The following is a 23271-nucleotide window of genomic DNA, read 5'->3' as shown; positions in this document are numbered from 1 at the left end:
CACATAGTCTGACTCAAAAAGCTTATAAATTAGGTTGGTGCAAACATAATTGGGGTTTTTGCCACAGCAATATTGCCAACACTAACATTAATATTTGGAGGCAACGATATGCTGTAATGTCTATTTTTCCTATGCTAAAGTCAACTTCACTTAGCGTGATACACAATGCCTTTCACAGTCCAGCTTCAGCTTTGCCCACTTTACATTCCACTATTCCCACAATTCCCTGTGTCCTAATAACACAAAGCTACTCCCCATTCCCAAAGCACATTGTGTACTTCAGTGTCTCCTTGCTCCTTCATTCTGCTTAGAACACTTTTCTCCAGTTGTCCAGTGAATCATTCAGTCTCTGTCATGTAGCCCACATTGTACCTCTGATAGCTCATGCAGAATGAGCTGCTGTCTCTTCTCAGATCCAATTGCTCTTCTGTATAACTGATATGGTTTGGCTCTGTGTCCCCATCCAAATCTCATCTTGTAGCTCCCCTAATTCCCACGTGTTGTGGGAGGGACCCCATGGGAGACAATTGAATCATGGGGGCGGGTCTTTCCCATGCTGTTCTCGTGATAGTGAATAAGTCTCATGAGATCTGATGGTTTTAAAAATGGGAATTTCCCTGCACAGGCTCGCTCTCTCTTGGCCTGCTGCCATCCATGTAAGACATGACTTGCTCCTCCTTGCCTTCCACCCTGATTGTGAGGCTTCCCCAGCCATGTGGAACTGTGAGTCCAATAAACGCTTTTTCCTGTATAAATTACACGGTCTCGGGTGTGTCTTTATCAGCAGCGTGAAAATGGACTAATACAATAACTTCATCACATACCTTTTATAGTATAATGCAATTGTATGTAGTTATCACCCTCTATCCTCTCTCCTCCAACCACTACTAAAAACTGTTCAAGGTCAAGGGCTTTACCTTATATATCTTTGTGTCCCCTATATTGCAGAATACCCATCCCATAGGTGTACTTGGGATAGGCAGCTTCTGACACTGCTCCGAGATCTCTCCCTCCTGGTATTCAGGCCCCTTGTGTGATCCTTTCCTCCTGAGTGGGGGTTGGGCCTGGTGACTCACTTCTAACAGGAGATGGGAAAACTGATGGGTTATCACTTCTGTGATAAGGTTACAAAAACCTGAGACTTCCATTTTGCTGGAATCTTCTTTTCCTCTCGCACACTCACTCTGCGACTCTGTGTAGAGAGCTCCATGTGACAAGGAACCAAGGGAGGTCTCCAGCCTAAGCAACTGAGACCTCAGCCCAACAGCCCTCAAAGAGCTGGATCTTCAAACAACCACATGAGTGACCTAGAAGCAAATCTGTCAGCAGTGCTCTTGAGATGGGTAAGCCTTATAAATGACCCAGAACCAGGCAGCAAAGCTTAGCTTAGCTGGGACCTCCACCCACAGAAACTGTGAGGTAATCAATGTTGTTATATAATATCAAGCTACTAAGATTTGGGGTAATTTGTTACGCTGTAATGGTATCCTCGGTCAGTATGTGATCCATGTTTATGCTTAAAACATGGATTTACAGTTTTAAGAAGATTGGTTCCTGGTACTAGGAGAAAGGGCTTTTTCCCCAGAGTAATGGTGGCACTGCAGGGCAGCTATGGTTACACAAAAATATTTGGTTCCTAATAGGCAAAGGAATTCCCAGGACTCTGATGAGGTAACATCATTAGCAGGAGAGAGGGGAAGAGTGAGGTAGATCCTACCTAGTCCCCCTCTCTTTCCCTACCCCACAGAGGAGGATGCTCCTGCACCCCTCAGAAGTTAGGCATATTGATATGAATTGGCCAATGGGCTACAAATGGAAGGGGTGGGCGTGTATCATTTCCAGGCCGAAGTGTTTAATCACCGGCACAAAATGTCCCAGTGTTCTGTTCTCCTGCTGTGGAAATTTTAGAGAAAAGATGATGATCTAAGAGTCTACAAGACAAGAGTAGCCTGAATTGCTGAGCTGCCAAATGGAGAATAGCAGCACTAGGTGGTTCCCTGGTTTCTTAAAAGGACTCACATAGGCAAGAAATACATTTTATTTTCTTTTTTTTTTTTTTTTCTTTGAGATGGAGTCTTGCTCTGTCACCCAGGCTGGAGTGCAGTGGCCGGATCTCAGCTCACTGCAAGCTCCGCCTCCCGGGTTTACGCCATTCTCCTGCCTCAGCCTCCCGAGTAGCTGGGACTACAGGCGCCCGCCACCTCGCCCGGCTATTTTTTTTGTATTTTTTAGTAGAGACGGGGTTTCACCGTGTTAGCCAGGATCGTCTCTCGATATCCTGACCTCGTGATCCGCCCGTCTCGGCCTCCCAAAGTGCTGGGATTACAGGCTTGAGCCACCGCGCCCGGCAAGAAATACATTTTCAATATGAGAGACTATTCAGGTTAACTATTGCTGCCTGATCAACCATCCCAAAACTCACCTCTCATGGTTTGGGGGGTTAAAGAGTTCAGCTGGGCTATATTTGCTTATACTCTTTTATATGGTGGCAGACCCCTGGAGACCGAGGTCAGAATTAGTTGAAGTCCCTTGCACCCACATCTGGCACTTAGTGTAGGCTGGCTAGACCAGCTGGGGACTGCACAGGCATTGCTGTTATCCATGCAGTCTCTCCATGTGGCTAGCTTCGGCTTCCTTCAGCATGGCAGTGTGAGGGCTGTCATACTTAATTTCTCTAGAGCAAGAGTTCCCAAAAGGTGGAAACTGCATTGCTTCAGGAGTCTAAGAGTGTCATTTCAGCCTCACTCTATTAGTCAAGGCACTGAAGACACCCTAGACTAAAGGGGAGAGGAATTAGACTATCCTTTAATAAGAAGCAGCAAAACAAATTGCAGCCATACTTAATCTGTCAAAACGCCACTCTGAAAATTTGGAATTGTCACTGAATAATAGTCTAGCCTATTTTGACTAACTCGCTGTCTTCCTCTGAATACTTATTTATGAGCAACTGAGAGTTCTTTATTTTGGAGGGGAGGTGATATTTTCAGAGAGCAGAGTAAGAACTTCCTCCCCCTTTTTACCTTCTGTGAGTAGGTCCTGTAAGATGCATCTTATGCAAAAGGTATTGGAGAAAATGATTTTCAAGCCTGTGGGCAGGTAGATGGATTGATGCCTTGGTATTTAAGTGTTCGTTAAATGTTATAGAATTTTTGTTAAGATTATTCCAAAAACATTCAAAAGCATATGCTGAGATTTGTGTAAACACACCTATTTTATCCTTGAATAATGAAGTAGAAAAACGATTTACAAAGAAGGATAAAACTTATATTCTAATGGTAGAAATTTTTAATACATAGCTATAGACAATGCCTTTGATAAAAGTAGGTCAGGACTTGATATTAAGAGGATAATCAATGAAAGATAAGGAGATGGTATTCAGATTACAAACTCTATAGGATATAGTTACTGTCAGGCCTCTGAGCCCAAGCCAAGCCATCGCATCCCGTGTGACTTGCACGTATACACCCAGATGGCCTGAAGTAACTGAAGAATCACAAAAGAAGTGCAAATGCCCTGCCTCGCCTTAACCGATGACATTCCACCACAAAAGAAGTGAAAATGGCTGGTCCTTGCCTTAAGCGATGATATTATCTTGTGAAATTCCTTTTCCTGGCTCATTCTGGATCAAAAATCTCCCCCACTGAGCACCTTGTGACCCCCACTCCTGCCCGCCAGAGAACAAACCCCCTTTGACTGTAATTTTCCTTTACTTACCCAAATCCTATAAAATGGCCCCACCCTTATCTCCCTTCGCTGACTCTCTTTTCGGACTCAGCCCACCTGCACCCAGTGATTAAAAAAGCTTTATTGCTCACACAAAGCCTGTTTGGTGGTCTCTTCACTCGGATGCACATGACAGTTACCCGATGGTTTTCCTAATGAAGATGGTAAAACCAGTATGGAAATATTAAATAAGTTAAGCCGTGATGTAAAATTAGTCCACAAAGTAATAATAGTACAAAAATTTAATTACACAAACAGATTTGCTGAATGCCTTATAGGAACAAGAGGTAGAATGGAGAATTTAAATAGGACACAGTAATATTTCCTAGAATGTGGGAAGAAGAAAGAGAGATCAGGCTGTGTCTATATAGAAAGAAGTAGACATATGAGACTCCATTTTGTTCTGTATTTGAGATGCTGTTAATCTGTGACCCTACCCCCAACCCTGTCCTTGCAAGAGACATGTGCTGTGGTGACTCAAGGTTTAATGGATTTGTGGCCGTGCAGGGTGTGCTTTGTTAAACAAGTGCCTGAAGGCAGTATGCTTGTGAAAAGTCATCACCATTCTCTTAATCTCAAGTAACCAGGGACACATATACTGTGGAAGGTCGCAGGGAGCTCTGCCTAGGAAAGCTAGGTATTGTCCAAGGTTTCTCCCCATGTGATAGACTGAAATATGGCCTTGTGGGAAGGGAAAGACCTGATCGCCCCCCAGCCTGACAGTGGGAAGGGAAAGACCTGATCGCCCCCCAGCCTGACACCCGTGAAGGGTCTGTGCTGAGGAGGACTAGTATAAGAGGAAAGAAGGCCTCTTGGCAGTTGAGGTAGAGAAAAGCATCTGTCTCCTGCCCGTCCCTGGGCAATGGAACATCTCGGTGTAAAACCCGATTGTGTGTTCTGTTTACTGAGAAAGGAGAAAACTGCCTTAGGGCTGAAGGTGGGACGTGCTAGCTGCAATGCTGCTCTTTATGCACTGAAAAGGTTTATGGAGACGCTTACATATGCATATCAATGCACAGCACTTTTCCTTAAACTTATTCATGTCACAGAGATCTTTATTCATATGTCTTATTGCTGACCTTCTCCCTACTATGATCCTATTATCCTGCTACTTCCCTTTTCTAAGATGGTAAAGATAATGATCAATAAATACTGAGGGAACTCAGAGACCGTGCCGGCGCAGGTCCTCTGTATGCTGAGCGCCGGTCCCCTGGGCCCACTTTTTCTTTCTCTATACTTTGTCTCTGCGTCTCATTTCTTTTCTCAAGTCCCTCGTTCCACCTAACGAGAAACGCCCACAGGTGTGGAGGGGTAGGCCACCCCTTCACTAGAACAGATGGTAGAAGAAACCATGAACGATGAAAATACACTGAATTGCACCCAGGCTTGTGCCTAGAGACAAATCCAGAAGACTTGATAAGCCTCTAAGAAACAACCCCAGGACAATGTCGTGGTGCAAGAAAATCATCTAATTATTATCAGAACAAATGAATGAGCTGAGGAAAAGAGCAGTTGCATGCAAGAGAAACATACAAATCAATTATTTTCCTGTACACTGCTTAGAATTAGTTTTAAAATGTAATGTAGACAAAGATCTCATTCAATAGCAAAAAAACCCTTATGTTTCAAAAAACTAATGGAAATATAAAAGACATAAAAAAAACTACAGGACCTTATATGACAATTATCATAAATTAATCTACAAATCTAATGCAATACCATTGCAAATCTCACCAAGTTCCCTTCTATAGAATTTTTAAAATCTACCTTAAAAATAATGCTTAAAACTAACCAACAGGATTTTGAAAATGAATAATGATGTAGGTCTTGGCCCTCTTAGGTATTAAAATCTGCTATAAAGTTACAATTAAAGAGGGAGGTGTTGGCATGAGAAGAAGCAAATAAATAAATGGTTCAGAATGAAGACTCAAAAAACAAAACCATATGCTTATGGGTATTTATATATGTTAAGGGTCATATATTAGTCAGGATAAGACAGACTTAGGCAGCAGTTAAAAAACAACCCCTAAAATTTCAGAGGCTTAACTCAAAAAGCCAAGTTCTCTTGTGCAAAATTGACCTTGGGACTAGGAGGCTCTCTAGGGAAGCTATAACTTGGGGACGGTCTACACAATACGCATTGCTTAAATCTTGTATCTCTGCTGTCTCAACATGAAACCTTTTCCATGATCACAGAAATATGACAGGCTGCAAGAAGCTTTTTGCTTTCTTAGTCCACAAGTAACACCTACCAATCCAGCTTGCAAGCCATTGGCCAGAACTAATCATAAGACCTTGCCTAAAAGAAAGAAAAGATGGTCTACCATGGGAACTAAATATTGATGAACATAATAATGTTCACACATGATATTTCAAACCAGTGGGAGAAATTAGTCTAATATACAATAGTATTAGAACAATTTCCTCTTCATTAAGAAAAAAAGTATATCTCTACCTCAATCTATATCCAAAATAAGTTCTACATCCACTAATGAAAGAGCACAAACTTTAAAATGCTCTTGGAAAACTGTTTGGAAAATAATTATATAATCTTCTAGTGGGCAAAGCCTTCCTACGTAACATATGAAACACAGAAGCTATAAAAGGGCTTTAGGAAATTTGTCACACAATTAAGAAAACATCAAGCAAAGTCAAACCAGGTGAAATGATCTGAACTATAGACTGCACACAAAGGTTTAGTATTATTGAATTCAAAGAGTTCTACAAATAATTAAGAAAAGGATATTCAAGCCAGCTGGAAAATGAAGAATATTATAGAAGAATAAAAACAAATAACATACAAATATGAAAAGCAGCTCATACATATTGCTGATCAGAAATATACATTTTATACCAATACAGTTTGTTGGATGATTCCTTTTGGGGTAAAACCAATTGTGATTAGGACTAGCCACTCTGATGTAAAATCTTCAGTGGACTCAAATCACAACAGCTTACCTTTTGTAACTATTTCCCCTCTTCATTTTTTTTTTATTATACTCTCTGATTACATGATATTGGGAGCCTGGCATGTGTGTGTCAATTTTAAAGTAAGACTAAATGGAAACAAAATATTGGTATAATATTCTATACCAATTATGTGCCTCAAATTGTACATTAAGGAAACAAGAAAAACAACTTCAGTGTAGAAAAATTTGCTACAATAATATTTGCTGCTGTCTAATAATCACCAGTCCCTGGATATTGTAGCATATCAGCTGGTGTCTTCATTTCATTCAGCAAATTTCATCAAGCACATCATGTGCACAGGTCTTGTGCTTTACTGTGAGATGAGGAAAGGCATGAATCTAGGATCTTAATGAGGCAAAGCATTAACTAATAAAACATTAAATAAGCAAGTTAAAGAATGTAGGGAAAATTGTAACACAGGAGATGCTATGCAGGATATATGAGAAATTACTAAAGGAATTTCTTCATATACTAAGTGTCTAGTGATTTACAGTAGGTCAGAAGAGAAAAGCAAATATTCTATCGAAGATATTAAACTCTAGAACTACTCTGATATGTAAGTAGTGTTAAACCAAAGTAAATATGGCCTGAAAATAACTTAGGAGTATGTGCCTATAACAATAACTGAGTCTTGGCCAATCTCAGCGGCCATATAGATGGTAAGTATTCAAACTGTGTTGAAATAAGGCAAACGCCAACCTGTAACCAGTCAAGCTGTTTCTGTACCTCACTGCTGATTTTTGTATGTAATTTCCCTTTTTTTTTTTTAGCTATAAGTCTTCTTCCACCACATGGCTATGCTGGAGTCTGTGTATCTGCTGTGATTCTGGGGACTTCCTGATTTGCGAATTGTTCATTGCTCAATTAAACTCCTTTAAATTTAATTCAGCTGAAGTTTTTTCTTCTATCAGATAGTGTCAGAAGTGGGATCCAAAGTAGAGCTACTAGCAACCTCCAGGAGCACTGAGTGAACATGCAAGGCACCTGCAGGACCCACCGGTGTCCATTTAACCCTTGGAGCAGCTGGGGATTGTGGGTAAGCTCTCTCTTGGATTTCAGAGCTCCACAGATTTGTGTTTTGAGCTCTCCAAGTTTCTTTGGAAAACGAAAAAGAAACTGGACTGGGTCCAGGATGGTATTTGATATGGGAATTAACTGGCTTGGATCTAGTTAGAGGCCTCTTACGTCTGACTTGGTCAGAATTGAACTGGTAGTAAGCAGTAATATGCAGGGGTTATAAAATTTGGCTTTTGAAAATTCACGGGGATTTTTGTGTTCTTCCCCTTTGTTTCATTTTTCTTGCCCACTTAGGTAGGAAAAAAAAATCATTGGCTAAGTTAATCAAGAGAACCTGAGAGTAAAGCCAACATTTTAAGTAAAAATGGTATCCTTAATTTCTGAAAAACTGAGCTCCTTCCGGATTATACATTAGGCCCAGGAGGCAGCAAAGTCTTACAGAAATGGCAAAATCTGGCTGGGCGCAGTGGCTCACACCTGTAACCCCAGCACTTTGGGAGGCCGAGGTGGACAGATCACAAGGTCAGGAGATCAAGACCATCCTGGCTAACACAGTGAAACCCTGTCTCTACTAAAAATAGAAAAAAAAAAAAATTAGCCTGGTGTGGTGGCGGGCACCTGTAGTCCCAGTGACTCAGGAGGCTGAGGCAGGAGAATGGCGTGAACCCGGGAGGCGGAGCTTGCAGTGAGTGGAGATCGGGCCACTACACTCCAGCCTGGGTGACAGAGCAAAACTCTGTCTCAAAAAAGAAAAAAAAAAAAGAAAAAAAAAATGGCAAAATCTTACTAAAGATAACTTACAGTGGAACATTTCAAATGAACAACACCACACTGGAGTGCATTTTTAAAAAAAAAGATTTCTTTTGTGTTGTGGCTTGGAAACCCCAGGGCTATCGGACAGTGAGCTGTGTCTCCAGGGCAGCTCAGGGAAAAGGAACCCAGAAGCCTGGCATGCCAGCCAAAGGGTACAAATTTTTTACCAGTCAGATTTCTGACTTCTCTCTCTCTCTGCAAACCAGTTGAACGAACGGTAAATTTCACTATTTCTCCTGCAAAGTTTTGATTAATGTGAAAAATAATTCTGAGGCTAGTCTTAAGCTGTAGTGAATCTGGTGTAGTTTGTGCTTTGAATTAATTTTTCTGTGTTGAGGGATACCTTTGGATAAAACATGGGTATGGGACCCTATAAGCTCACTGCTCAAGATGGCCCAGCAAGCTGGTCAGTAACAAACTTTGCTGCAGGTTCCTGAAGCAAACAAAATCTGGATGGGGTCTCCATCTTGTTTTATGTCCTTAGGAGCTTGACTTTGTAACCAAGTGGTGGTACTTTCTGTTGGTCTCCACCTTCCAGGGAATAGGAATTTTAGGGTTCATGTCATAGCTCTAAAAATTATCTTGAGTAGTTAAAAGCCTTTACAAACTCAAAATTAACTACTCTAGACTCCTTCTAGCAAAGGGAATGGAGACTGCCCCATGCAGTAGCTAAGTAGTTCAGTAGTTAAGGTATTTCCCTTTCACCATGGTGGTCTGGGTTTGATTCCCTGGTTAGAAAATTAGTCCTTTTGGGTTTGGTATCTGCATGACCTTATTGATTCTCTTCTTCTCCACGGACTCTCTTAAATTTTCCTTTCTCTTAGCACCTCGGAGGTTACCCTTGGTAAAGTTCAAAAGCCAGAAATATTGGCTGTTTGGCCTGCCTAAAGTCAGGTAATAAGAAATTGTAAAAAGGACTTTATTCAAGAGTGCTGTGGCTAAAAGTGAGCTTAATTAAAAGCGGTTATTCAAACTCTATCAGTCTGAACTGCTTGGGAAAAACAGGAGGCACCAGAGACCCTTTCCTGGCCCTGTTCTTCCAATAAAGCCAATAACCAATTAAGAAACTTAAAAACTGGCAAATGAAAAATCTTACAACTAATGTAGTAATCTTCTTCTGTTTGTCTGTCTGTGAGGTTGCATATGTGTTGTTTGTGAATGTTTATATAAAAGAGCACTAATTAATTACCTTAAACAAAAATAAGTGCTTAAATCAAATATTTTGAAAGAAAAATAAAAGCTGTAATGACTTTGAGTACACGTAACTTTAGTAATTTTTGGGAAATAGAAACAACTTTAAAGATTATTGACAAAATCAAAACATTTGGTCTAAATTATGTAGGTCAGATATGAGGTTTGCTAAATGCTTTAAGGTCATAAACTGCTTTGACATTTTAAAATTGTTCAATTTATTTTAGAGACATTACATGCTAAATAAGGTCTGGGGATATGTGGAATTAGCCATGCCCCTAGCTATGCAAACAAGTTTGTAAAGAAAAGAGATTTTATATAAGAAAGGATCTTGTATGATAAGTTCTTCTCCTAAAGTAAAACGATTGGTTGTTTAAAAGAGGGCTATTTAGGACAAGTAAGAAAATCCAAGCATCTCTTAGATGGTCTGTGTAAGTTGGGAAGGGCTTTGTAAAAGACAATTTATGCAACAAGAGTGAAAGTTGCTAAAAATTACCATTATAACATACAATTGAGACTACTGGAAAAATAGATTTACATGCAAGGTATGTAAGGAGAATAAAATGTGTTTTTGGTAAAGATATTATAAGAAGGTATGGGAATGCAAATTTTTGCCTAGTTTAGAGGGTTACAGGATTGTTTTAAATAAGGTTAAAGTTTTAAACAAGTTGTGGACTAAATTTAAAGAGGTGTTGTTTGGTTTTTCCAATTTAGGTGCATAGCACTGATAATTAATGGGTTTTCTTAGGTAATTTGACTTAGACCAGGAGTTCATTCAAATTGTATCGCTAAAAAAATGTTGTATTAGCTGATTTAGCATGATAATCTCGCAAAGTATTTTCTTGATGTTTAATTAATTTTTGTTCTTAGGTTAGCAGTTTTATAAACCAATCTGTCTCTTTATTAAAGTTTCAGGAATTCTTACTGAGTCCAATTCTTGGGGAATTCATGGAAAATTCTTACACATGATATGATTTTAAAGTTTTTAGAAACCTGTATTTATTCTTACACAAGATATGATTTTAAAGTTATTAGAAACCTGTATTCAAGAGTGCTTTTTAGTTTCCATCCTTTCATGAGCCTCTTAAAAGACACCATATTGGCTGGGCATAGTGGCTCACACCTGTAATCCCAGCACTTTGGGAGGCCAAGGTGGCCAGATCACTTGAGGTCGGGAGTTCGAGACTAGCCTGGCCGACATGGTAAAACCCCATTTCTACTAAAAATACAAAAAATCAGCCAGTTGTATCAGCCAGGTATGGTGGCAGGTGCCTGTAATCCCAGCTACTCGGGAGGCTGATGCAGGAGAATCATCTTGAACCCGGGAGGCAGAGGTTGCAGTGAGCTGAGATTGCACCACTGCACTCCAGTCTTTGGGTCAGAGTGAGACTCTGCTCAAAAAAACAAAAACAAAAACAACAAAAAAAGACACCATATTCTAGGATTTTGTGTGCTAGTGAAGTTTTCAGAAACTGCATCATCATTAAGCAGTTAACTGGAAATGACTTTAAATAGTGATAGTTAAAAACACAATTGGCAAGGAAATTTAGTTATCTCTGTGGTCTACAATAACTTAACTTTAATTATGATTGATATCATATACTGAGACATATTAAAATTTTAGAAATCTTATACAATTTTGGAACGTATTAATATTATTTACTAAAATATAACCTAAAGATTAACTATTATTTTTATTTTTACAATGCTTCGTATGTCACTTAACATGTTAAATAATTCTGTTCACCTCTCTTTTGGATGCTTCAGGAGCTCTCTGTAGCATTCCAAAGATAGAAGTCAGAAAAGACTATTTTGAAGTTGAAATTTGATTTTGGGAAGCCTATTAAATATGCTAAAAGTTTAAAAGACTTGGTATTATGAACTAAAATTCCAGGTCACCAAAAATCATTCATTTAGCCAAAATCATGACTCAAAAAATTTTTTAAAGGCGAAAACCTTTACTCACTGATAGAGAGAAGACAGCTTTCCAAACAATCTGTCTTTTGTCTTTCCCTTTTTTTTTTTTTTTTGGTAGTATATTTAAAAGGTTAAAAAATTTCATTATATATTATTATTATTATTTGAGATGGAGTCTCACTCTGTAACCCAAGCTGGAATGCAGTGGTACAATCTCAGCCCACTGCAACCTCCACCTGCCAAGCTCAAGTGATTCTCATACCTCAGCCTCCCGAGTAGCTGGGACTACAGGCATGTGCCACCAAGCCCAGCTAATTTTTTTTTTTTTTTTGTATTTTAGTAGAGACAGGGTTTCACCATTTGGCTACCAGATGGTCCATTTAAACATTTATAAAGGGATTTCATTCAATTGTCATTTTTAATGCATGTTTTCTGGTTGTACAAAAGCTTTCCCATGCAAGAGGGCTGATGTTATAATGGTAGATTATTATGCTATAATGTATTTTTACCAGGTAAAGAAAGCTTTTTGTGGTTCACTGAGGACAACCCCTTTGCAATCTAGAGCCCAAAGACTCGATCTTCTGAAAACATCAGAGAAAAACTGTCCTTGCCACACTACAGCAAAACTTCGGGACCTTGAACTTTGGGTTTAGAATGTCACAACTGGAAAGAGTTCCTCCACATTCTTGGAACTGTATACCCATTGGAACCCTTAAGATAAAGCTAACCAGGACATTTTTATCTCCAGAAGAAGATGGCATCCTTAATGTGAACAGCTTTTTCCGAAATCATGGATCAATACTTCTCTACTATCATGAAACCCTTAACTTTGAATTTTTTTTTTTTTTTTTTTGCTTATGCCTCTATGAACAATAAAAGTGAAAAGGGTGTCCATTATGTGCAATTATAGGGTAAACTTTTATTTGTGAAGGATTTTGCAGCCAGCCTCATACATCAATAACCTTATACTTTGGTAGCTAATAAATGAAGACTCAATGTAGATGAGAAACTTTACTGGTACATATATTGCCTCATAATCAGTCAAAACTCCAGTTAACCCACATCATGGGTTAAAGAGAACATTGTCATCAGGAGGCCTTCACTTTTCTAGCAGGCCATCATTTATTAGGTCCTTTTTCCATGGTTTGGAATAAAAGAGGCAATCATTCGAAATGTATCCTTCATGATATGCTCTACAGCAGATTCTACTGTAAAGGCTATGGTTACACAATAGAGTTTACATTCTCTTGTGGAAGTTACGTTAAGTAATAGAATTAGCTAAACAGAAAAGTACCTGTACAGCTGCTGGGACTTGTGGCCTATGGAGAAACACATCAAATGTAGATTATAAGACTTCAGTTCTAGGGATTAATGAAAAGACCACGTAATCATGTGAGTAGACTCTTCATCTAGCTCGTTATTTAATCTATTTAATTTTAGGTGGTTTCGTTTATAGGGACCCTGGATAAGGAGCATACTCCAAACTGTTGGTATTATCCTCCTGATAGTCCTAATAATAGCCTTCCTAGTATGCTGTATTCTTTCAAAGGTTTTAAATGTTTGCATGCAGCCATCTCTAGAACATCAAATGGTCTCTCTTCAACTGGAATGACAAAAGCTGAAAGAGGACACCGTATGTAACCTATGAATGATATGCTGAGACCGGAAACCCAAAATGATGTAACTGAGAGTGGCGCTAAGGCCCTACGTTTTGGTCACACTCTCACCTAAGTGACAACCTGGCCAAAAAGAGGGAATTGTTTTAAAACAAAATTATGGGAGGTCATTGTTTTGGACTGAGCTCATGCCCTAGGCCCCAGTAGACCAAACTAAACTAAAATTTTCATCAAATCTTTGAAGGTGATTAAAAATTCTTCTCCCATTAACTAGTGGCCTGTAAAACTATCTCTGAATAAAGAAACTGGGGAATGATAGCAGTCTCAAAGCTAGGATTTGCATAAGCAGCAGCCAAAGCTCCTGTGACAAAGTACAGAAATGTCCTACCATTTCTCACTTATGCTAAAATGTGGTTGGTTTAAGTAAAAATCATGTTGGCTATTGTGAATGAGTAACAGCCATTCTTGGATTATATTAGTGGAGATTTTCATCAGAAAAAACCAGTGGTTCTCAAGGAAGGGTGGGAGGTGACCTTGTTCCCCAGGGGACATTTGACAATGTCTACAGATATTTTGGTTGTCAGAACTTGAGGTGGATGAAATGTTACTGGCATCTAGTGGGTAGAGACCAAAGATGCTGCGAAATACCCTGTAATGCACAGGACAGCATCCCACAATAAAAAGCTAAAATTTCAATAGAAACCTTGTACTGTACCCAAATATTTGCACACATGTAAAATCACACAGGTGAAGAAACGGAGCACCACTAGCACACTGAAGCCCCTCACATGGCCCTCCCCAGTCACAACACCCTCCATTCCCTCTGGAGGCGATCTCTGTCCCAACTTATGTGGCAATTGTTTTCCTACCCACGTTTATAGTTTTTCTGTCTCTGCATGTATCACTAAATATCAGAGATGAGTATTGTCAGTCTCTCATTTTATATGAATATAATTTTTAGATGAATGGTATACTTTCATCAGATCTTCTTTAACATACTGCTTCTCTCATTCAACATTATGTCTGTGAGGCTTATGCATTTGATTGAATGTAGCTGTGGTCTCTTCTTTTAAATTGCTGTGTACTGTTGCATTGTATGAACAAAACATGACATGTGTCCAATTTAATGCAGATAGATGTTTAGGTTGTTTCTAGGTTGAGTCTACCAAAGACAATGCCACTATGACCATTGCTGTACATGAACCTTGGGACAGACGTGGACCAGCTATTCTGCATTATTTACATAGGATAGAAATACTAAATTCTGAGGTGTGTGTATTTTCAGCTTTACGAGATAGTGTTGAATTATTTTCCAAAATTGTACCGATTTATACTCTTATGAGCATTCTATGAGAATCCCTGTTAAATGACATCGCCAATATTTGCTATTGTCAGATACTATATCTACCAATCCAGTGGGTCTATATCTTATTGGGATTTTAATCTAGTTGTCTGATCACTAACAAGATTGATAATCTTTATAAATGTTTTTTGGCCAATTTCTTGTCTTTAATAAAGGGCTAGGTAATTGTTATTCTCATTTTTTTCTACTGGGTTGCCCTTTTTTAATTGTTTCATGGCATTTCTTTGTATATCTTGGAAATTCTTTGCCAGTTACATGTAGATTTCCTTTCAATAATTTTATGGTGTCATTTTGATTGATAAATTTCTTAAAGTTTTTAATGTGTTTATCTACTCTTTTCTTTTTGTTAGTACCTTTTGTGTTCTATTTAAGAATTTTTTTTCTTAATGTAAGGCTACAAAGCTGCTTTTCCTATATTATCCTTAAAAGTTTTCCACTTGTGCCTTTATTTTTTTAGGCCTTTACACTCTTTAATTTTTTAATACTGTGAAGTAGGAGTGTAATTTCATCTTTTCTCAAATGGGTCCCCAGTTATCCCAGAAATACTTAAAGAACTGTATTAACTTTCTCTGGTGATCTACCACTCTGTCATAGTCTATTGGTACACATGTAATTCAATTTCTGAGTTGTCTGTTCTGTTTCACTGAACTATTTGTCTTTCCTGTACTAACACCATAGTGTTTTAATTCGTATATTTCATGGCACATCTTGATATCTGATAGATAAAATTGTGCCCCTTTGTCTATCTTTTTTTTATTAGTTCCTTGAGTGTTCTTGTTTTTCTATTTTTTCATATATATCCTAGAATTATTTCATTTTAGCTAATCCTAAAATCAAACAAACAAAAATTGCTTATTAATTTTATTGGGGTTACATCGGTTATATAAATTAAGGTAGAGTATTCCTTTTAATACACCTTATTTAATGTCTTTCATTAAAGTTTTATATTTTCTCTATATAACTTATACAATTATTTGTCACATTAACTACTATTCAATTTTTAATTATATTTTAAAGGGTATTTTTTTATCATTTTTTTCAAACTCTATTTCTGGTACATAGAAATACAAATGTTTTTGTGTATGTATATACATTTTGTAAACACCAAACTTGCTAAACTCTCACTGACTTTTAAAAAATTGTCTGAAACTTTGTGACCAGAAGAGTTCTAAGATGATCCCTAAGATTTCCGCCCTCTGGTGGATACTCCCTTTTCATGTGGACAGGGCCTGTGAGTATATGGGATATCACTGCATGAATAGGTTTAGCTGTGTGGCAAAGATAAAAGGATTTCGCAGAAGTGATTAAGGTCTCCAATCAGCTGCCTCTGAGCTAATCAACACGGGCTTATTCTGGACAGGCCTGGTCTAATCAGTTGAGAGCTCTTAAGGAGTGAATGGGCTCTTCCTGAAAAAAGAGCTTCTGCTAACCTTGAAAAAGCAAGCAGCCACCCTGGGAACTGCTATGGAGAGAACTGAGGACCTCAGTCCTACAACCACAAGAAAATTATTTCTGCCAGCAACATGAATGAGGTTGGAAAAGGTGCCTGAGCTCCAGTTGAAAACACCCAGGTCAACTCAGGTCATGAGCAGAGAACCCTGTTATATTCTCCTTGGCTTGGGGCCCATAAGCAATGAGATTATAAATGTGTGGTTTTTAAGCCATTAGGTTTGTGGTAACTTGTTACACAAACCTCTTTTAGATTCTTTACATACACAAATATATTAGAAATGAATAGAGTCTTCCTTTCCTATCTTTATACCATTTACTTATGATTCTTCCTTTATTGCTTTAAGACCTCTAGTACAAAGTTGACTAGAAAAGGTGGTAGTGACATTGTTTAGTTCTGTATATCAAAGGGAAGATTTTCAATGTTTTGATGTTAAGTATGACATTTACTGTAGGTTTTTCATAGATACTCTTTAATCAGATTAAGCAATTCTTGTCTATCCCTAGAATTATTGTCAGGAATAAATGTTGACTTTTATGAAACACTGTTTCTGCACCTTTTAAAAATACCATATTTTTTCCTTCAAATGGTTACTGTATTGAATTATATTAGCAGACATTCTAATGTTAAAGTAACCTTTCATTCCAGAGAAAAGGAGATGAGAATAGCAGTTTAGTTATAATGCTGTATCCCATTTATAAGTTCTTGGATTCAGTTTGCCAATATTTGGTCTAAGATTTTTGCATTATGTTAACGACTAGAAATGAGTCTTAATTTTCCTTTATTTTTCTGGCTTCTTTGTGTTTTGATATCAAGAATATGCAAGCCTCATGCAATAAATTCTATGGAAGATTTGGGTAAGATTGCATTTTTTTTCCTTACATGTGTTATAGAAATGAGTGGTAAAATATCTGAAAATGGAGGACTACTGAAGAATTGAATATGGTTTCTTCAAGTTGTAAAGAAAAATATGCTAAGTATGCTAACACTTAGAAACACTCAGAAACACTCAAATATAGCAAGCTAAAGTTGTTTAATCAATTAACCACTTTTGTAGAAACATATCTGCCGAAATGGGATGAGACTATAAATTAGTGTTTCCTGAACATATTTCACTATCAAACGCTTCTTCAATTTTAGTTTGTAAAATAAAGTGTATTTTGTTGATTTAAAACTTTCTTCTTTCATTCAAAGATCCAAGACAAAGAATTTGTTTAGTCTAGCATTTTATAAACATGAAATCCTGAATATGACAAATGCATGCTGAATTTAAATATTTAATCAGCATACATCAGTTTGTTAATGAGTGCTGCTTATGTATTAAAGCTCAGATTTTGCATTCATGATGCATAAAGAATTATAAACTATGTTTATATAGTATCCTGATGCAAGAAAAATACAATGCCACACTCAAAAGTAATCTCAAAATAATTGCATTTCTCAAGTCCTTTGAAAGGGACACTTAAGCCACATAGTGCTTCTTAAAATAAATAAATAAATAAAAATAAAAATAAAATTCGGTTTCTTTTCCTACCCAATATCTTCTACAACAAAGCTCTTCTTAAGTCTTTCTCTAATACATGCACACATACACACACACCCCCCTAAAAAACATAACACTTTTCTTAGACCTTGGCCTCTTGTTCCTCTGTTCCTTCAACAAGAGCCCCTGAAGTTACACACTCACTCAAGGATGGGAGAGAAGAGACTGAAGAAGACAAAACAGACTTCACTTTGGCAGCCAAGTTGAAGGCTGGAAACACTGATAAACATGAGCCTTGTGGGCTTCCTATTATGTATGGATAGACCACGCCATTTACAAAGGTGAATTATGACACGCTAACAAGAGCAATTGTGAGTACCAGTTTGGCAAATTTTGCTTGTATTTCTGAAGATTTTCTGGATTATTTTTTCCTCTTGATTAATTTTGTCTTTGATAATATACCTATCAATTTTCTATGGACTAGTAGGTTTCCAAGAAACATGCTTTCCACAATATGTACTGTTTTTTAAAGCATCATTTAGTATTTGGACATCTTTTTAAATTACTTCCTTCAAATCACTATCTTTTAGGTGACTTAGAAATGTCCTTGTTGAAGATGTACTAAAAAATAAAGTTTGTAGGTGCAGCATATAGCCCAGTGTCAACCATATAAAAAATATTTGAGTATTGTTTGTAGCTTTAATTCATCTCGGGCCTTTATGACTTTTAGTCATGTGAGTTTATATGAATAACTTCAGCTTCACATATGTCATAGGTATCTCATAAGTTCATATTTGCAAATGATCAGCTGAAGTTTTAGTAAGAAGAGCATAGTAAAATAAGTTGCAGTTAATTTATTGACAGAAATTAAAGTCATAGCTCACCCTCTATTGCTAATGAAAACTATTTTGTAGTCTCCAAAATACAAGATTTAGAATATATATCAAACATTTCCACTTGTTAATATGGGATTCTATTTCAAACACTGTGAATTCATGAACAAGTTAAGAGAGAGAATGTAGGGTTTTCATGGATGTTCTGAAGTGGATTGTTCACTCTTTGATAATTTATCGAGCTACATGCTTGTGGTTTGTATATGTTCCAATATTTGTATTTTACTTTAATTAAAGTATTTGAAATTCGTGTTGTTGAAGTTTATTAACATATAATGTTGATCATTTAGGAAATTAAAATAAATAGGTTATAAAATAGCACATTTAGTGTGATATCATGTTGGAAAAATATATGTTTAATCAGAAAGAAAAAATAGTTGAAGGGTATACACCAACAGTTTGCTAGTGGTTAATGAAAGTAAAAGGTTTCCTTGTGGTTAACAAAAAGCATTGTAGTGTGTGCTGTAGCTAATACAGTTTGTAGTAATTTCGTTTTTTTTTTTTTTTCCTTTTTTTTTGAGATAGGATCTCTGTAGTCCAGGCTGGAGTGCTGTGGCACGATCTCGGCTCACTGCAACCTCTCTCTCCTGAGGTCAAACGATTCTCCTGCCTCAGCTTCCTGAGTAGCTGGGACTACGGGCATGTGCCACCATGCCAGGATAGTTTTTTGTATTTTTAGCAGAGATGGTTTCACCATGTTGGCCAGGCTGGTCTCAAACTCCTGACCTCAGATGATCCACCCACTTCAGTCTCCCAAAATACTGGGATTACAGGAGTAAGCCGTCACACCCAGCTCAGTTTGTAGACATTTCTACATCAGGACACAAAGAGCTTCTTCATTTTTTAATGGCCTCTATGTATTTATGACTAATTGAATCAATTTTCCATTGCTAGCATTGAGGTAGTTTCTAAGCTTTTACTCCTGTAAACAATGTTGGAAGGAAAATCTTGTACATATACTGTATTGCATATTTGTAAGTACATCTGTAGAATAGTTTTCTAGAAGTAGAATTGCTGACTTCAAGGAAATATGCATCTTAATTTTGACAGCCAGGTGCTCCATAGCAATGGTGCTCCATGGAGTTTATCTCAGTTTATGCCCCTGTAAGCAATGTATGAAAGTACCTGTTTCCATGCATCTTTGCTAATGAAGTTTGTAGTCACCTCATTTGTCTCTGAAACTTAAAGCAGAATATGTAAAAAGCACAAGAAATAATATTTTGGCAGTATTATAAGTGATTCACTCTCCTTTTGTCTTTTCTTTTTAGCTTTTTTAAGATTTTCAAATTAATAGGAAAAAATCAAATTATAGAACAGTATTTATACTATACCACCACTGGTGTAAAAAGGGTTAGGAAAAGAATAGAAGTATGTATGTATGTATGTATATGCGTAGACATCCTTTCGGAGTCCAGGTAACACACAGACTGTCACGAATCAGAGACATACTTCCCTACAGCATGCTTTATTTCAGAATGGCAACGGCCTACACAATCAAAACGCTCAGATGCAGCAGAGAGGCCTGGGGAGTCATGGTGGCTCCACAGGTGCTGTCACCTAGAAAGCTTTTCTTTTGGTGAAATTACAGAACTGTGAAGCATTTCCTTTATAGACCTGGATACTGCCCAGGCCCAGGCTACTTGAACTCCTAGGAGCTCCCCCTCCTCAGAGATTCTGGGTTCTATTTACTATGGGCTATCCTAAGCCAGGAATGCCTTCTAATGCCCCTTCAGAGATAATGCCTCTTCCTCCCATAAATATTCGTTAAATCTGTTTATGTTGAGGTCCAGATGACTGGGAAGTTAGACCAGATTCCCTGCCTTTCTCCTGGGGACATGTTCCCTGAAGGAAAAAAAAAAAAGTGAGTAGATTTCAAGTAGCCAACTTAATGCTTCCTTCTAGAAGGATGCACAGCAGCATTTTAGGGATGCAGGAGAGCTGAGATCAGGATAAGATGGAGATTTTAAACTGAATATTTTTTTGGGCCATGTAAGTGAATTACTTATTTTAAAATGATTACATAACTATAATTAACAAAAGTAATAAAGTAGATGCCTGCAATTTATAACCAATACCACATGATATTTCTGGATTCCACTTGTATCTATATTCATGGAAAATGCTTCTATGCATGGCTAATCTAATTTTGGTAATGGAGTACTTGGCATATAGAAGATTGGGACCGAGGAGGAGAATGTGACAAGATTAAAATCCTCGGGAACATTATAGATTCTTGCGTTTGGTTTTGGATCTCTGCCTAATCAAAGCCTTTTTTTTCCTCCTGAAATATATTAGTGGATTTTATGTGCTTTTTGAATGTATTAACGACATTACCATTTTAAAGTTTGTCCATTGTATATGTAACTGTGCTTTCTAAAATAATGGAAAGGCTTCAGTACATTACCAAATTAATCTTGTCTTTGTTACTTTATGACCTTAAGAAAGACATAACTTTTTTGTCTCGGGTACAGATATAGTATGGGATGGTGAGGAAAGCCAGACAGACCTAGGATTTAGGCTGGACTTGGCCTGCTCTTGCTATTTATGTGACTCAACTTCTCTGAGTTTCACTAACCTGATCCCCATCTGTAAAATGGGAATATCAGTGCCAACTGTTTTAGTCTATACTCCCTAGAAAATAAAGCCTATGGCCAGGATGAAAGCATCAATATTTAATTTGGGGGTAGGAGGGCAAAAATCTGGAGCAGCAAGTAAAGGAAAGAAGAAACATGAGGCAAAAGGATATAGAGAGGCATGGTAATCAGCAGCCGTATCCACTAGGCCCAGGATTTCCTGGGTGGCTAAAAAGATAATCCATGCATCAAAAGAAGAAAAGGGAATACAATTGGCTGAGCTTCACACATCTCTTTCCCGCTGGCCAGAGTTCGCCTCCATGGACTCTACCTCCCTGCACCGTCTAGTGACACCCTTTGGCCCCTCAGTTGCATCTTGGAATGCCATATGCCAAGTCCTGTGCTGTGACATTTCACTGAAGTCCTTGAGTGGCTGGAGGAGCCAGAACTCCCAATGGGTCTGCCTGGCTGCTTTGTGGTGGCCAAAAGGGAAGTTCAGCATTCATGGGACAAGTAACCATCAGTCCCAGGAGGTGTGCACGAGCCAGAGCAGAGTTGGCATTGTGTGGAAGTGGCTGAGACAGAGAGTAGCTGAGGTTCTGGAAGGTGGTTGGTGCCCAGAGAATTGTGGACATGTATAATAATATTTGCATCCGGTATACCCAGCTGGCTTTGTGTGTGTGCATAATGGCTAAATAAAATAAACTATTTCATACCTCATCTGTAGAGGTGCTCAACAATGCTAGTTCCCTCAAATGGTGTTTGATGAGAGGCCATGTATACAAAGCAGTCACCAAATGCCAAAGGAGCAAAGAAACCAAAGAATCAGGCAAACAAATCTAGTTTATTGGTAAAAGATATTTTATTGGGGGAACTTACAGACTGAAGCAGTGGTCTTGGGCAGCCACAGGACAGGTATATCTCTGCATCTTTACTCCCAGACCCAGGACTCATATACCATACAGAAATGTATAAATGCTCTGTACAAGGCAATTAAAGACAATCTTCCAGAACAGGCAAGAACACTATGTGCATCATAGCCTATAATTTGTGCCGTAACATCAAGGATGACATGTTCTTAACTAGGGACAGTAAATAAAGTAGGAATCAGGAGGTATTCACAGGACTGGGGTCAATCAGAAGTCAACATAGTGGATTAGCCTCCAAGATGCAATTACCTTTGTCTCCACAAATGGATATAACAGCTATTGTAATTATTTACTAGGGATATAATTAAAACTAAGAATATATTAGGTAAGTTTTCTTTGAACGTTCCAGAAAACTCCTCCAGTAATCACCTACTTTTAATAATTAGCAATGTTTTCTACACCTCCATCTTTATTGCAGCACTATTCACAATAGCCAAGATATGGAATTAATCTAAGTGTCCATCAACAGATTAAGAAAATGTGGTGTATGTATACACAATGGAATACTGTTCAGCCATAAAGAAAAATGAAATCCTGTCATTCAAAGCAATATGGATAAGCCTGGAGGACATATGCTAAGTGAAATAAGTCAGACATATGCTAAGAAAAATAAATACCATATGTCCTTACTCATATGTGGGAGCTTAAAAAAGCTAGGCTCATAGAAGCAGAGAATAGAATTGTGGTTATTAGAAGCTGGGAAAGGTAAAGGGTAGAGGAAGGGGAGAGAGAATGGATACAAAATTACAGCTAGATAGTAGGAATGAGTTCTAGTGTTCGAAAGCACTGTAGGGTGATACAGTTAACGATAGAGTGTATGTTTTCAAATAACTAGAAAAGGATTTTGAATGTTCTCAACATAAAGAAATGATAAACATTTGAGGCAATGGATATGTTAATTACCTTGATTTGATTATTACATATTGTGTATAGGTATCAAAATATACTATACACTATATTGACACAATTATTATTCAATTTTAAAAAAGGAATAATAATTAGCCATACTGTTATTCTTGCTTTGTTAATATCTCCCTTCATATTGTTTTTGTTACAAATTTTAAAACAAATTCTTGGTATAATAGTTTTTTAACAACAAAAAATTCAGAACTTATTACTAACAAATAAGGACTTTTTTTTAAAAAAGTAAAATCACCTTGGTATTATCGTATCTAGTAAAATGAACAAAATTTATTCAAGATTTGGGGGATTTTTTGTTTTGTTTTGTTTTGTTTTGTTTTATTCTTCACAGATAATGTGTCTTCCTATCAGTGCAGAAATAGATGATCACAAGGGAGGAGAAATGTACCAGGAGGGCAGACACCAGTACAAA

The 23271-nt window shown here is 37.7% G+C and overlaps 2 long non-coding RNA genes across 2 annotated transcripts; one reads left to right on the top strand and one right to left on the bottom strand.

Moving 5' to 3' along the window:
* Positions 1–4259: 4259 nt before the first annotated feature.
* LOC141407900 (uncharacterized) lies at positions 4260–6486 on the bottom strand. The gene is made up of 2 exons (XR_012419164.1): positions 4462–6486; positions 4260–4423 (listed from the first exon to the last, which is right to left on the bottom strand). It is a non-coding gene; the product is annotated as an uncharacterized lncRNA (long non-coding RNA).
* Positions 6487–7601: 1115 nt separating this feature from the next.
* LOC123567115 (uncharacterized) lies at positions 7602–17234 on the top strand. Its single transcript, XR_006689809.3, has 2 exons — positions 7602–7729; positions 12144–17234. It is a non-coding gene; the product is annotated as an uncharacterized lncRNA (long non-coding RNA).
* Positions 17235–23271: the final 6037 nt, after the last annotated feature.

Source organism: Macaca fascicularis, chromosome 10, assembly GCF_037993035.2.
Source record: "Macaca fascicularis isolate 582-1 chromosome 10, T2T-MFA8v1.1".
Taxonomy (NCBI): Eukaryota; Metazoa; Chordata; class Mammalia; order Primates; family Cercopithecidae; genus Macaca; species Macaca fascicularis.
Note: the sequence above shows the minus strand (reverse complement) of the source record. Positions and strands in the feature narration are given on the sequence as shown.